The sequence below is a fragment of the Sturnira hondurensis genome, unplaced genomic scaffold, assembly GCF_014824575.4.
Source record: "Sturnira hondurensis isolate 20B ecotype Veracruz unplaced genomic scaffold, ASM1482457v3 Scaffold0016663, whole genome shotgun sequence".
Lineage (NCBI taxonomy): Eukaryota > Metazoa > Chordata > Mammalia > Chiroptera > Phyllostomidae > Sturnira > Sturnira hondurensis.
The window spans coordinates 16,167,479-16,184,652 of record NW_028089294.1 but is presented as its reverse complement, the minus strand read 5'-3'; the positions used below and the strand labels follow the sequence as shown (position 1 = coordinate 16,184,652).

General features: G+C 42.1%; 1 long non-coding RNA gene across 1 annotated transcript; it reads right to left on the bottom strand.

The window, feature by feature from the left end:
* Positions 1 to 5,085: 5,085 nt before the first annotated feature.
* Positions 5,086 to 16,952, bottom strand: LOC119001371 (uncharacterized). The gene is made up of 3 exons (XR_005069553.1): positions 16,369 to 16,952; positions 14,527 to 14,611; positions 5,086 to 6,210 (listed from the first exon to the last, which is right to left on the bottom strand). It is a non-coding gene; the product is annotated as an uncharacterized LOC119001371 (long non-coding RNA).
* Between the last annotated feature and the right edge of the window lie 222 nt (positions 16,953 to 17,174).

Sequence of the window (17,174 nt, the reverse complement as noted above, 5' to 3'; positions counted from 1 at the left end):
GAGATGGAAAAGTGTCTGTTGAATGAACAAGTGGGTGAGGTTATCAAGTCATGGCCTAGAGCTACGGTGGTGAGGGAGTCAGTGGGTCTTCAATCTTAGTCACTGAAACACATCACCTTAGGGTCTGGGTCGAACTAGATGGGAAATTTGAATCCTTTGAAATTGGGCTAAAGCTTCTTTAAGTCTGCCTCGTGAAGATGAGGGGGATGTTCACAGAGCCTGGGATACAGTGAGCCTGCAGAAAGGAATTCAGTAACCCTGGGTGTGAAGTATCACGATTTGAAATTATCTATTGACTTGTTTGCTTTTCTGTTACGTGTCACCTCTCAATGGCTTGTGCACTCCATGAGGACAGGGTTCTTATCTGGCTTGTATCAAAAGGGGCTGGACCAATGCCTGGCACATAAATGGCACTCATTAAATATTTGTTGAATTAATGTTGAATGAATAAACTCATTCTACACCAAACCCATGAAAGAGAGACCAGATGCGGCATTATTCATTCATCCAGCAAAATATAATTGACAATAGGCCTGAAGAAACCCCGGTCAGCACATTTTTTACTCTGTGGGAAGGCGCACTTCAGAAGCCACAAGTAGATCTTAGAATTGTTTGGTAAATACAGAGTTGGACTAAGGGGACTTGGAAGATCTTAAGAGACTGTGTCACTGAGCTGTGGCACCCTGATGAGTCACACTTTCTCACACGGGAACAGATGTCCCTTGCCAAACAGGATCCTGCCTTGCCCAGTACTGCCATCTTTTCCTGTCACTGTGGGAGAAACACTAACAGTCTGTCTTCCCTTATTCTCCCTTCTCGGTGCTCCCTATTGGTCAGGACGCTTCCGTCCTTTAGGTTTGAGGTCAGGTCACAGTGTCCAGGATTACACAGTGTCCTTTATTGGTTACATTTTCCACTGTGGCTTCCCAGTGAGATTTGGGGCACATTTTCACATACCCTGCTAAAGAGACGCAATTCTAGATCTCAGATCAAAAGCTTCCACTATCTGAGTGGCAACATCACTCAGTGTCACTATACCTCCTTTTCCCTGTCTCCAGAAGGTGAAATACTGTATCTTTTCCCTGGGTCCCACAGAGCTGTTAGCCAAAGAAACTGAAGACTATGAGTATGAGCGGCTCGGAAATTGAGCTCTGACCCTTATAATAAAGTTTTATTCCAGATTTGCCACTAATGAGTTACATGACATTAAGTAAGTCATTTTGTGGGATACTTAGCCCAGCGTTTGGTTCTTAATAAGCCTTCAGGAAATGTTTGTTATTGGTACAGCATTATGACTGTGAAATGAACTGAAACACCTCCCCACTTTCTCAAAGAGGATGCTTGGGGAAAAATAGTCTGTTGCTTTTCAAGTAGCTACTGTGTTTTTGTTTTGTTGAATGCAGTGTATAAATTGAGATCATGGCTTGATGGTTTGGGGGGAAAGGAAACTTCAGAAGTCGTACAGTAGGAGGGATGAAGAGAAGAGACCTGGCAGTACGGTAGCAAGGGAGAAAACTTTTGGAGGAAGAACAGGTCTAGCTGGTCGAATACAGGGACCTAATTAAGTATCGCTTTGTGGTGTGTGATACAATCCTCTTCTCCATCTTCCCGTGAAGCCCTCAGTAAAATCTCCTTAGTCATAAGTACTGCTGCATTTGAAGGTACTGGAGGGATGCAAACAAGTGCTCAGTCTGGCCTTGATAGGCACAGGGAGTGAGCCTAAATGCCAATCATCTGCTGGTTATAATATCAATTTAAAAATAAGAGAGTGAATTATGTGGCCATATGGGCTGTCCCAGCCGTAGTGGTAAGAGACAGACTATTGCCAGGAAATTCTGATCCAGTAGGTTGGGGCGGGCCTTGGGAACTCCCATTTAAAAAGATTTCTCTGGATGATGATAATGCATGTTGACATAACTATACACATTCATCATACTCTACAGTCAGATGTTTAATCACCCACAGAAAAATCCTCCTCCTCTTCAATCTCCAGGATGCAACGTTGCTGACAAAGCAACTGGGGTGTGCTCAGCGAATGGAAACTCACATTCATATAGTTCTAAGTAAAACACGTTTACAAGGATATTGTTGTGTTAGTGGGGGAAAGAATACGAGTGGTGCCATATGCAAAAGAAAGAAGTTGAACCCCTAACTCCCACCGTGTTAAAAATTAACTCAAAATGGGTTATAGACCTAAAAGTAAGAGCAAAAGCCATAAAACTCTTAGAAGACAACACAGGAGTAAACCTTCTTGACCACGGATTAGGCACTGGTGGTTCAGATACGATACCAAAAGCACAAGCGAGAGAAAGATAAAAAAAAGAAGAAGGTAAAGCGGACTCTTTCAAAATTTAAAACATTCGTGCTTGAGTGGATATCAAGAAAGTGAAAAGAAACCCCATAGGTGGGAGGAAATATTTGCAAATCATGTATCTGTATCCAGAATATGTAAATAACACTTACTAATTAAAAACACAACCCAGTTCAAAACTGCAAAATATTTGACTATACATTTCTCCAAAGAAGTTATACAAGTGGCAATAAGCACATGAAAAGATGTTCTCCATTAGCAAAATACAAATCAAAACCACTAGGATAGCTAAAATAAAAATGACAGGCAATAACGTGTCGATGAGAAAGTGGAGAAACTAAAACTTTGAAACATTGCTAGCAGGAATTGAAAATGGTGCAGCCACTTTGGAAAATAGTTTGAAAGTTCCTCAAATAGTTAAACATGAAGTTAAGATACGGCTCAGCCATTCCATTCCTAGGTATGCACCCAAGAGAACTGAAACACATGTCCACACAAAAACTTGTACCTAAGTGCTCCCAGCAGCATAATCTATAATGACAAAATTAGAAGTCACATAAACGTACACCACTGATTAATACATAAACAAAATGTGGTATACCTATAGAATGGAATATTATTTATTCATAAAAGGAATAAAGTACTGATTTAGGCTACAACATGCAAAACCTTGAAAACATTATGCTAGGTGAACGAAGCCAGGCACAAAAGGCCACATGTTATATGATCCCATTTGTATAAAATGTCCAGAATAGGCTATCTACAGAAATCTATTAGTGGTTGTTAGTGGCTTTAGGGGTTAAAGGAAGGTAGGGGAATGGAGTTTGAAGAGTGATGGTAATGGATACAGTTTTTTTGGGGGGGCATGAGAATGTTTTGAAATGTGTTGGTGGTATTAGTTGCACAATTCTGTGAATATACAAAAGCCGTTAGATTGGCCCTGGCTGGTGTGGCTTAGTAGATTGAGCACTAGCCTGGGAACCAAGGGGTTGGTGGTTTGATTCGCAGTCAGGGCACATGCCTGGGTTGTGGGCCACGTCCCCAGTGGGAGACATGTGAGAGACAACCACACATTGATGTTTCTCTCCCTCCCTTTCTCCCTTCCCTTCTGTCTAAAAATAAATAACTAAAATATTGTTTAAATGTGTAAAAAAATAAAAATTTAAAATCCCATTAAAATACACACTTTAATAAGTGAATTTTAGATATGTGAATTATATCTTCCATAAAGCTGTTATAAAAATAATGTTGTAGACACAGTATGATAATACAAAAATTGTTATATAAAATAGAACATTGTAGATTATACATTGCTCAACCAATAACACACACTGTATTAGTCAGGACTTCTTTTGCAAGGGACAGACATTCAGCTTAAAGTGGTTTAAGAAAAGAACAAAGTGTGTTGGCTCACACAGCCAAAATTGCAGGGGTTGTTGGTTTTAGGCATAGCTAAATCTGGAGGCCAAATGATGTAATCCCACCCCTTTCTTCCCATTCCTCAGCTCTGCTCTCCACTGCGTTGGCTTTTTTCTCAGGCGACTCTCCCCCAAGAGGTGACAAGATGGCCACCAGTGTCTACGGGCTCACAGCCTTCCAACTGAGCAGGGAAGGACAATGCCTTTCCCAACAAAAAGTGGGATTAGATTTTGACTGTCATGGCCTAGGTTATGCGTGTTGCCATGGACATGTGATTGGCCTGGCATTACGGTAAGGGACAAACTATAGTGAATTATTGTTGATGCTATAAATTTCCAAATTGGATTATTTAAAGCAAATGACCTTTGGGTGTTTAAAAAAAAACAATGAATACTTGGAGCCAATATCAATTCTGTTAGAACAAATGGATCAAATTCTTAATTTACAAAAATGGATTGCATCTAGACATGTGGCTACTGAGTACCTACCCGAAATGCAATGAGCACTTATGTTGAAATGATAATACCTTGGATATATTGGATTATATAAAGTATATTATTAAAATTAATTTCATCCCCCCCAAAATAGATAGCAAAAGTTGGCAGATAGGGATCATGCTTAAAAATTTGCATTTTTAGTTTTGCAAGGCACTAGAGAAGTCTTTCACGTGATCCTTGTAAACAAAGACTGGATAACCGAGGTAGGTGGAGTTGTGGTTCACTGACCAGCCATTTCCAAAGGGACTGACTGATGGGTAAACACAGTGGATCTTGGTGGGCCACAGAGATCTGCTCTGAGTTCTGACCTGGTTGACCTGTTCACGAGCTACGTAGATACAGATATAGAAACCACATGGAGTGAGGGTACAGGACTAAGAGCAGTTAATATGCTGGGTGACAGAGGCAAGATAAAAATAATTTTCATTTTGGACAATTTCAAACATTCACAAATGTGAACATTATAGTATGAGAAACCCTGTGAGCTAGTCATCCAGTTTCACCAATTTTCAACTTCCTCTCCTTCTCATTTTATTTTGAAGCAAATCTCAGACATTCTACTTGCTAAAAACAAAACTATTATCACACCTAAAAAGAAACTTCAGTAATTCCTTAATGTCATCAAATATCCATTGTTCAAATTTCCAGTTGTCTCATAAATATAATTTTATGTAAATATAAGTTTACTTGTTTAAATCAGGATCCAAACAAAACCTACACATTGCAATTGGTTGATATATCATTAAGGTTCTTGTATTCTATAAGCTGTACTTCTGTCATTTTTCCCCCTACAATTTATCTATTAAAGAACCAAAATAGTAACCATGACAACTAAGTGACATTTAGGAGATAAATAGATGTCATACTAAAGTTAGATCTCATAAAACCGGCTGTCACAGCACAAAGTGACATCTAGAAGACACCTGCAGTTTGTGAATAAAGGTCTAGGATTTCTAGTTGGCCACAAACCTAAAGGAGCAACATTAGGACATAGTTGCCGAAGTCCTAATACATACTTAGGTTACATTACCTCCAGAACATATGCACACCATGAGAAGTGGTGGGCCTTTCTACCATACCAGGTCAAGCCAGGCCAGGAGTATTGTCCTGACTGCGGCTCCCAATCCGATTTTTCCTAGGGAATGAAAAGCTGGCATGCTTAGACACAGCCCTGATCCTGGTAAGAGATTTGTCACACCCTTCCCTTGGCTAGGGAGCAAGGAGGAGAGAAGGGAGGAGCTAGCTGTTTATTTGCAGGAGACTCACGGCAGTGGATATGCACAAAAAATGCTGCTGGGACAAGGGGCCCTGGAATATTCACATGCAGGAGTTTTGAAAGCTCAAGAAAGGGAAGAAGAAGCTAATGAGTTAGTGAGAGAATACATAGAAATAATCAGGTGCAACTGCGTGGTGGTGGTCAAGGGGACAAATTCAGAGTGTCGAGTCATGAAGTTAGGACAGTGTAGTGTGGTCTAGGCTGGCAGGTGATCAGAAAACAACTGGCCCATGTGGGAGTCAATGGGGAAGGAGGTGTGAAGGCCTAGAATCAATACACCGAAACTGAGGCAGTCCTTGGTCTCAGGCCTGAAAACTTTGATATCAGTCCAATCTGAGCAGGAGCTAATCCCAAGTCAAGGTGAAGGGAGCTGATGGGTGTTGTGTGCCTACTGAGTGCTATCCATGCACTATTTTGTCTGACCCTCACAACTAACCTGCCAAGTAGATATTTTATTCCTATATTGCAGAAGATAAAAACTGAGGCTCAAAGAAGTTAGTTATTTCCCTAAGGTCACACACACACCTAAGTGGCAGGACCAGGTTTCAGGGCAGGCTGGCCTAGAGGCCTGAGGGATGGAGCTGACAACGGGGGGAAAAAGCTAAGCTTCGGTTCTTGGCAATGGGGTCACTTCTGTATCCTTCAGTCTTGTAGGTGTGCACCAACACCTGGGGCATGTCTTGTCAGAACTTAGTTTAGCTTCATGTCTAGACCAAGAAAAACATGTGATAAGAGGACCTATGAGAGTTTCTCCACAGAAACACACATGAATTGGCCTCCATATTGCCCTCTGGTCCCTCTGGGGGCAATAGAGGTCCCTCTGGGCTTGAGTCTAGGGACTGCTGTACAGGAAGGTGGGCGGCATCTTTATATTTTCTTCTGCTTTTCTCTGAAACCAAATCCCAGAGTCACTAGAGAAGGAAGATTTTCCTTGGCAGACAGTAAGAGACACTGGTGTTCAGCTCATCCTTTCTACCCAGGGATGGATTCCAGGGCCCTGTCTCTATCTCCAACAGCATGGGTGGTCTTCCAGCTCCCCTCAGAGTTCAAGTTTCAAGCTTGAGATTGCTGCTTTGCATGACAAGGGCAGTGCAAGGGTGGGAACCCAGGGACGAGTCAGGGAGCAAAAAGCCACCCACTGAGGAAGATGCTGGGACAGGGCGGGGCCGGGCTGGCCCAACAACAGGTTCAACCCAGCCCTGAAAGGGCAAGTCCCATCTGGCTCAGCAGTGGGGGCTGGGTTGGGGAGCGGTGCTGACTCAGGGCCGGGCAAGTCAGGTGACAGCACAGGGACAGCTGTTGCCTGGGTGTTTTTAGAAAACTTTGGCTGCCAAAGACTCTTATGGGCTGCTTCTGCACCTACTCAGAAGCAGGCAGAGAAAATAAGGGCATCTTTATAATAAGCTCTTTAAACTCTTGTTTCCTCATCTGAAAATGGAGATTGTATTGTAGTAGTCCCTGCCTCAAAGTATTAATGTGAGGGCATGCATGTAAAGGGCCAGCACAACGTATGAACTCAGTAAATGATAACTTGTGTTATTAGATAAAATATAAAAATAAGGCCCTGGCTGGTGTGGCTCAGTGGACTGAGTGTTAGCCTGTGAACCAAAGGGTCATTAGTTTTTTTTTTTGTTTTTTTTTTAGATTTTATTTATTTATCTTTAGAGGGGAAGAGAAAGAGAGAGGGAGAGAAATATCAGTGTATGGTTGCCTCTTGTGTGTCCCCTGATGGGAACTGGCCTGCAACCCAGGCATGTGTCCTGACTGGGAATTGAACCGAGACCCTCTGGTTCACAAGCCCATGCTCAATCCCNGGACTGAGTGTTAGCCTGTGAACCAAAGGGTCATTAGTTTTTTTTGTTTTTTTTTTTTAGATTTTATTTATTTATCTTTAGAGGGGAAGGGAAAGAGAGAGGGAGAGAAATATCAGTGTATGGTTGCCTCTTGTGTGTCCCCTGATGGGAACTGGCCTGCAACCCAGGCATGTGTCCTGACTGGGAATTGAACCGAGACCCTCTGGTTCACAAGCCCATGCTCAATCCCCTGAGCTACACCAGCCAGGGCTAGGGTCATTGGTTTGAATCCCAGTTAAGGCACATACCTGGGTTGTAGACCAGGCCCCCACCCCCACCTCACCTCATCCCCTCCCTGGGGTGAACGAGAGGCAAACATGCATTGATGTTTCTCCTCTTCCCCCCTCCCTTTCCCCTCTGTCTAAAAATAGATAAAAACTTTACAAATAGGAAAGGTCTCTGCTACCCTCCCATCTCTCTGCCTGTGCTCCTCTTTCCTCCTGGTGACCCTTCCATCTAGAATCTGAGGACTCCCTCACACCATCAAGACAGGGCTGGGGTGACCGCCCAGCTCTCCAGGCCTCAGGGTGGGCTGGGAGCACAGGATGCCTGAGTCCTAGGGAGGGGCTAGAGAGGGGTAGTGGAGACATGGGAAAGAGGGATCAAATGTACAGCAGTCTTGGGAGAGAGACTGGCAGATGGGGGTGGGGACTGAGCAGAGTGTGACAGGTCCCAGGGGCAAGGTCAGCAGAAAATGAGAAAGAGAAAGTGGACACAGTGGGAATGTCAGGCGAAGATGGAATCACCCTAGGAGTTCTAGCAGAAATAAGTTTGTCAGTCAGACACCTTGGATGCAACACAAACCAATTTTGGCAAATAGATGCAGGAAGTAAATTTATTGAAAGGCTATTGGGAAACTCCCAGAATTACTGGGAAGACTGGATAACCAGGGTTAAGAATTAGGGGGGCAGAGACAGGATACAGATGCAGTCTGTTGAGACCAAACAATGAGGCCATCACTGTCCCCACTGGAAACCAAAGATTCTACAGCCTGAAGCACAGCTGTGGCCAGCACTGGACCTGGGATGCCATCCAGCTCTGGGGATTATGTTATTAAGTATAATATAACCTACCATATTATATAATACACAGGTGTCCCGGAAACCATGTGCTGCTGCTGTACCCTATTCCTTCTCAGCACATGCTCCAGGGTGTCTCCTCCTTTGTGTCATTTGCCCGTGTCAAGGTTTTGGGCTGGTGCACCAGACGGGTAGGGCCCAGCTAATGTTCCCGCAGCCTAGATGTGTGTTTGGGGGTACAACAGGAGGTGAGAGCTGAGAAGGGGGCTAGAGTGGGAGGAGGGCTCTGAACACTGAAAACTCGTGCTGGAGAGTTTCCTGTTAAAGGAAGGGCATTCAGTGCCGGGCGGCCACAGATCTGGAAAATGTCCATTATCCAAGGAAGTGAGTGAATATGGGTGAAAGGTAGGAGACTGGCCCTGGTAGGAACAAGACAAAGAAACAGGATCTCCATTTGGCTGTCAGGGACACCAGTGTCCTGAAGCAGGACAAAAGGCAGTGGAACTCTGGATGTATGTGTTACAAGGGTCTGGCTTCCTTTTGGGAGAATTTTGGACAATAGAGATGGCTGCCCGCAGGTACTACCTTGGCAGTGTCTATATCAATTGCATGGAGCATGAAGGCTTTTGATACCCTGAGCTACTACCCTGTCTCTGGCTCCACGAAGGAGGTGGGGCAGCCTGCAGATAACTGCGTGTTTAGTCCAAAGAGCTGGAACCAGACGGGGTTGGGCAAGGGCTGACAGGTGGCAGCTGAGAGCTGAGCACCAAGCTTCGTGAACAGACAATTCCAGGAACTCTGAGCTTCCATGATCAAATCAATGTAATCAAATAACTCTGTCACAAACTTTAAAGTTTACATAACTCTTGTTACGTTACAGGGCAATTGGGCATAAAAACAAAGAGCTAGATTCTGTATTCTTTTTATCAAACCAAATCAAGTGTTTTTTCTCACTTTTCTATTATTCCGACATATATAAGAAGTATCAATATCAATTTCCTCTATTTCCATGTACTATTTAATCCCTTCCTTACTTTTGTTTTGTTTAAAAATTTAGATCTGGAATGCAGAGAGAACGCTGAGTTAATCATCCTCATTTCTTAGCACACTAAGCACTGACATTTTTAATCTGTGCAAGGTCCTATTCATTTTATCTCATTTCACATTTTTCTCTTCTTCCCTCTCCATAGGTTCCCACTCTGATGTGTTTGAGGCACTTTATTAAATATGTATGAAACCTCATAAAGAGTAGTTTTGTATGTTTTTAATTTACAGGAATGACATTGTACTATAAATCATTTTGTTTCCTTTGTTTCGGTTCTTCATGTTGCTGTATGAGTAGTGTGTTATTAGCTTAACACTGTTACACAGCATTTTATAGCACATAGGGTGGGCCACGGACAGATGCTACAGGCTCATTTCTCTGTACAACAGAGTTATCTTATGTGGTAGATGGTAGACTCTTGAATGCTGACCCAGACCCTTCCCAAGCCTAATCCTACAAAAACTTAGTCCCAACTCAGCTCATTAAACAAATTTCTTCCCTCTAAATGGTCTGTACTAATCATTAGAATTTGGCCTGTTTCTCTGAGGAACTAGAAAAGCCATTCTTTGCTTTTCTTGTTTGCTAATTTACTGGAGAACTCAAGTGATAACAAACTTGACTTATGTCTGTGTTCTATTAGCTGATTCTCCAACCCAAGCCAACCCTTTGTGATCTAGAGATAATGCAATATGCATCCACATTTTATTTACTTATTTCCCTAGCAATAGATGCTTAGATTGATTTCTAGCTGCCACAATCAAAGCCATGATGGACCTATATGAGAATTTCTCTTGGACACACCCAGGAGTGGTGTTGTTGGGTCACAGGCATGCACATCATTTATTGGATATTGGCTGACTGCTTTCCAGAGTGGCTGGAGCTGATTCCTACCAGCCATGCAGGAGAGCTCTTGTCTTTCTACATCCTCACCAACATCTTTCTAATTTTTGACATTCTCATGGGCAGAAAAAACTCCCTTATTGTTGTTCTAATTTGGATTTCTCTGAATACAAGTGAATTTAAACATTTCTTTATATTTTTCCTCATATTTCTGTGAATTGCCATTCCTTTCCTTTGTCTACTTTAAATTTGCATTTGTAAGATATAATTTTTATCATAATGTATTGAAAAGCTCTAGTAACTAAAAGAATGATGGCAATACAAGCTTTATCTGGAAGGTGGTTTCTTCTCCGTCAGGTGTTAAATCACCTCAGTGTTAGAGAATATTCCAACTGGACCCTATTTCTATTACCTGCTAGTGTGAGCCTGATCCGAGCATTTCCACAGGGTTGTGCTCTCAATTCTAGGACAGTGTTTAATTATAAATGCCACATTCCAACAAGGCCAGATGCAACCCGAATGGTGGTGTTGATAGTTATCTGTGAGTTGACTGTGTGAAGAGAGTTGACTCAGAGTTTAGAGAAAAATACCAATGCTATCCTCAAACAGCTGAAGAGCTGTTGCATGAGTGTGGGAAAAGGTTTGTTCTGTGTCTTGCTTCAAAGGACTGAATTAAAGCAAATGGGCGATGTTAACAGGGAAGCAGACTTACACACAGTATGTGAACACCATTTCGTTAGAAATACCAAGTCCTGCAGTCAGTCCTCTTGGCATCAGCAAGCTCACCAGCAGTCTTCACGCAGAGGGTGGACAGGCCACTGCTCAGTTAGAGCATTTCTGCATGGAGCAGGAAGTTGGTTGAGATGACTTCCAAGATCACCTCTAACGCAGATGCAGTTCAATCTAATTACTATTTATTGAGCCCCCATTACATGCAAGATATTAGGCTAGATATCATAAGAGTTAAAACAGTAGTTCCTTAGATGATTTACATCTTATAGGGCAAGAGAATCAATGTTTCAGAAACTGCTAGTCCCACTGCCAGGTTCTTTGCATGAAATATTTTTATTTTCACAATAGCTTGCTTTGGTAGCTACTGATAACCTCGCTTTTCAGATGAGGCAACTGAAGTTTCAATGATTAGTAATTGTCTAAGATGATCAGTTAAAATGAGATAGAGCAGGCATTCAAGATAGAACAGGAATTCAACTGTGACTCTGTTATATCATGCCATGACTATGAATTTATGTCATAAATGTCGCTTCACACTTCTTGGCTTCACACGGGGTTAAAGCATCTTCCTCATCATTGTCTTTTTAAGTCTGATGGGTCTTTCTCTAGGATACAGTGTTCTAGAGACACAGATAAAGCTGAATTAATTTCTGTTCTATTTGAGTTCCAAGTTTCTCCTTGTCTCCTGATCCTCAAATAGAAAGTTTTCTCAGTTCTTGTGCGAGTGATAACATTTCTGAACATTAACTAATGGCCAATGACTATATCTCATTTAGTCCTCACCCAATCCTATGGTAATTTCTATCCTGTTTTCACTTTACCAAATAGGAGACAGGTGTAGAGAGAGGTTAGGTAACTTACTCGAGGTCTCCTTAACAAGTGACAGGTACGTAACCCTGGGTTTAGCCAACTCAAGGCCCATGTTTTTAACCACTGTGCTGCACCAATTGCTCCAACACAGGAGAGGTGGGATTCATCTGATGGAGCTGATAACACACAGTCGTTTCTGTGTTGTGGGAGGTTCTGCTGTCTTTACTACTGAATTTCTTTCTTCTGGTCTCATTACTCCTTTTGATGATACATTGAATCTTCACAGCTCAAGTCAGTTCCAATTCTTCTCCCAGTTTTAATCTTTCATTTCTCCTTCTTCTGACCTATTCCTGTTCTTAGCTTAACTTCCGTTGGGACGATTTTCTTCCAGGACGGCTTGTGGCTTTGATCATTTATAAGTACTCTCCCCTGTAATTTTTCTGCTTTTTCGTTCCTTGTGGTGTGATTCATCACTCTTAATAATAATAGTAATCACTATATTTGCATAGTATTTTATGCTACATAAAGCACATTAATTTGCATGATCTTGTTTAATGTTTGAATTAATCTCAAGAAGTGCTATGTCTTTATGACATAAGAGAAAAATATGCTTAGTGAGGTTCAATGAATCATCTATTGTCACAGAGCTAGTCAGTGACTGAGCAAGTTTGTGAGTCTGCATTATCTGCCTCCAAGCTCAAGTGTTCATCCCACTGTATCCAATTTCTCTGTCAGCCTCCATAGTTTTTCTTGTTCACAGAAATAAACTCTATCATGGAGTCAGGTGATTTCTTCATATATGTTCATAAATAAATAAAATATTGCTCCATAGGTTTTATCTTTCCATTACTTTTGAATCTTCATTTTCCCCAATATTTTGAAAATTTCTCCCAATTAGTATTGCTTTCTAAGAAATGAAAAGTGAACCTCTCTCTGAGTTTCATTTTCTTATTCCTTCAAGAAACATGTTTGGTTTTCTCATATATTCAAGACAATGCTGCAAAGTGATATATACTATAGTTACAGCCCTCAAGGAGAACCCAACTTGAGAAAATAAGATAGGTACATAGGTACCTTTCATAAAACATAGAAACTGTGTCATAAGAAATGTCTAGCCCTGGTCAGGTGGCCCAGTTGGTTGGAACATTGTCCCATGCATCAAAAGGTTGTGGATTTGAGTCCCAGTGAGGGCACATACTTAGGCTGGGGGTTTGATCCCTGGTTGGATGTGTACCGAAGGCAACCAATTGATGTTTCTCTATCACATTGCAGTTTCCATGTATCTCTCTCTCACTCTGCCCCCCACTCTAAAATCAATAAACATATCCTTGGGTGAGGACTTTTAAAAAATGTCTAAATAAAGAGCTATAGAAAAATATCCACATGGCTATTCACCAAAATGCTAATAGTGGTTATCTCTGGTGGTAGTTTTTTCTTTTTTTTAAATTTATTTTTTTATTTCAGTACAGTTGGTATAGAATCTTACATTGACTATACCAGTTTCAGGTGTACAATATAATGATTCAACATTTTCATTTATTTGTCTAAAAATTATTTATTTTGAGAGAGAGAGAGAGAGAGAGAGAGAGAGAGACATCAATTTGTTGTTCCACTTATTTATGCATTCATCGGTTGATTCTTGTATCTGCCCTGACCAGGGATCAAACCAGCAACCTTGGCCTGTTGGGATGATCTCTAACCAACTGAGTTACCTGTCCAGGGCTTGACATTTTTATACCTTAGTGATCACCCACTAATTCTAGTAGTCATCTGTCACCATGTAAACTTATCACAATGTTATCGACTATACAAGTATTCCCCTTCCCCTTCCACCCCTACCTTCTCCCTCCAGGTAAATCCCTTTGGTTGGGGGTAGGAGTTCTAATCATTACATTTTTTTGTTTTGCTTATTGGCAGGTTCTAAGTGTCTAAAAATAAATGTGTATTACTTGTGAAATAGAAGGGGGAAATATAATTCATTTTTAAAAGTGCTATGGGAGTTCAAAAGAGAAGCAAGTTCCTTCTCACAAAAGTGTTGGGCAAGGCAGGCTGTAGAGGACATTTAGGCTGAAGGCTGAAGAGATGTAGCTGGGATGAGAAGGGAGTGCATTTTGCATAGACAGAGCCACCTTAAACTGTGCATGAAATCAAGAAGATACATAGTAACTGTGGGAAAGAGGACTTGTTTGGAAACTAGTGTATGGAAGCTAGTATAGGAAATAAAGCTCATTGCTAGGGCCTGGAACCCCTGAACCCCTGAACTCCTTAACTCTGAGGCTAGCACTTCAGAGCTGAGGCATCCCTGGAGAAGACTAATATAAACATATCCAGTGGGCTGGGAAAGGCTCAGGGGGCTGATAATTCTATCTAACAGGAGGCAGGACTAAATCAAGATACGCAGGCAGAACAGAACACTGGCAGGCTATGGTGATAAGAATAGTTGCAACCTCTTAGCAATCAGTAGTTAGTATCTCATAGAAGTCCCTGGGAAATATGGACGCAGTAAATAGGCAGTATACAAATAATCAAAGTCCCTGAGACCGGAGGGGTAGTTTTTACTGCAAGGTAAAAACATAGAGTGGGGCTACCATTCAAGAAAAGGATCACCCCATTCTTAAGAAGAACAGAGACAGAAGGGATGGAGAGATTAAAGAGAAAGAAATCAGATCCAGAGAATGGAAAGTGTACACAGGAAGAGGGCTAAAGATTATCCTGAGTCAATACCTTTTCAGGCAGAGATTTCTTATAAGGCAGGTCCTAAGAGTTGAAGCTGAAGACTGGAACTATGAGCTGGCCAGCTGTGTCTTTTCTAGAAAAATATAGAAATAATACCTTAATTAATAATGTAAACATATAAATATACCTACCAATTTTCTTTCTTGGCTTTGCAAATATTTGGACTAGATTCTTTATAGAACAATTTTGAAAGAGGCATAAACCCTAAGCTAGTACTACATTGGAATTTTCTTTCACTTAGTTGCAACCTTTATCACTTATTACTTCACAATTCCAGGTTTACCTTGTAGACCTACATAGACCCTCATTTTATTCCTTTCTTTTTTCTAGAGTCAGGGCTCTCCCATGGCTGATCACTTGGACTGCCTTTGGTGGAAGGCAGCAGGTAGATATAGCTTGATGCTTATTCCAGCAAAACCTTTAACTTTTGGGAAGCCAAACATTAACTGCTGACTGAGCCTCCCAAGTGTCATTTTCATGCAATATGGTGTCCCGTGGAGGTTTTCTTCTCTTTCCTCTGCCCATACAGCGGTGTGGGCTCTGCCACTGACAGTACGATCTCTGGCAAGTCCCTAACCTCTCTGAGCTTTAGACTCGTCTGTAAATTCCATGCAAGTTGAATTATGATTTAAAAGTTATGACAGCCCTACAATTCTAAGGTCCTGACCCAATAATAAATAAAACTTGTTAATAAGTGTAATTAATTCTTTTAAAATCTTTTTCTTTTTAAATTTATTTATTTACTTTTAGAGAGAGGGAAAGGGAGGGAGAAAGAGAAGGTGAGAGACATTGATTGGTTGCCTCTTGCATGCCCCCAGTTGGGGATCTGGATGGCAACCTAGGCACGTGCTCTGACTGGGAATCAAACCTGTGACCTTTTAGTTCAAAGGCAGACAGCCAACCACTGAGCCACACCAACCAGAAAAATAAGTGTAACTAATTCTTAAAGTTTCAGAATATGGAGTACATGGAGAAAAGGCTCTAATTGATAAAACCGCTGGAAGCAACTGTGGTCAAGGATAGTTGGTTTATATATTTTTTAAGTTTTTCATTTTTAAGTTTTCCATTACTCCCCAAATTTATGTAGGGAAGTTAATTAGGCTCTCTACATGTAAAAACCATAATCATTCTAAAATACTTTACAACGCTGAGGCTTGAGTTAATATAACTTAAAAAAAAATCCTCACCTAAGGATATATTTATTGCTTTTAGAGAGAGAGGAAGGAACAAAGGGAGACATGGTAGAGTGAAGAGAGACAGAAATAGAGGGAGGGGGAGGGGGGAATCCACCCCGACTGGGGATGAACCCGCAGCTTAGGTATTTCCCCCTGACCAGGGATGGAACCCGAAATCTTTTAGTGTACAGCAGAATGCTCTGACGAACTGAGCCACCCCACCAGCGCAACATAACTTATTCTGAAAGGAAGACTCAAGCCAATACAAGATTATTTCTGAGGTGCTCAATGTTGACTCTGAATTGGTAATAAACCTGTGAAGCACTGACCATAGCTCATTTTGTGATTTCCATAGCTAGCCTGTTTTAGAATTGCTGGTATTACCAGAAGACATTCCCTGAACTGAAAGAAATAATAAGGATGAAGTGGCAAGACTAAAAAGAGTGAGCACAGAAACAAACTGAGGAGGGAGACGTACTAGAAAAAAGCATCTTCAGTAACGAAGCTTTAGGGGTTGTTGTGAAGGAAGCACGTAAAACAAGTCTTTAAAACACAGGCGACTGAAATATGACCCTAACTGCCTGAAAGACTAATTTTAATTACCTATCAAACGCAAGAACATTTTGGTGGTGGAGTATAAAAACGTAGTTTTTACTTCTTTCTCAATCCGTTTCTTTTCAGACGTCTCACGGTTTTCTCCGTGAGACGGAGAAAGTTCAACAACTCCGTCATCCTAGGAGAGCTTTGGAGGGATGAAGCCCACTGACAACGGTAGAGCAGAAAGGAAGAAGGGGGAGGTATGAGTAAGACTAATGGGAAGAGTGGACGGCGTACGAAGAGAAAATGCAAGAGGAGGCAACGTCGGGTTGGAGTTGGTTTCACTCTCCTTCAGTTCTGGGCACCGGTGGTTCGACCTTGCGGGGAAGAGAGAGGACCTGCCTTCTCTGTGTACCGCGCGCGTGGGCTCTCCGTATTCCAAGGCCGGGTGCGGATTCTCAACGTGGAGCACCGCACCGAAGATTCTACCTGTGGGTAGGTTCTGCCCGGCCCAGGTGCTCCTCCTCGCCCTGGAAGGCAGATTACATCATGCCAGCCAGAGCAGCGTGGCCAGTTTCTCCATTTCAAATCTCTTGAACGCAAACTCTTGCTTCTTGAAACTGGATTTAGCTTGAACGTTTCCCCTGTCTCGACTAGCCCACGAGGGAGGCACTCCGATATGCATCTCATTTTAGCAAGGAGGCTATTAAATGACCCAGGGAGCTGTTTTTTTCTCTCTCGATTACGAGATTTAGCTACACAAGAACACAGGGCCAGCTAAGCCCGTCGCTGCGTCAAAACCAGCTCAACACACACAGCCCGGAATATCTTCAGCGAATCGAAAAGGGCGTCCCTGGGAGCGGAAAAAGGGGGCTTGAGGCGCTACTCCAGCATGCCGCGCTTGCGCAGTCACAAGGCAGCACC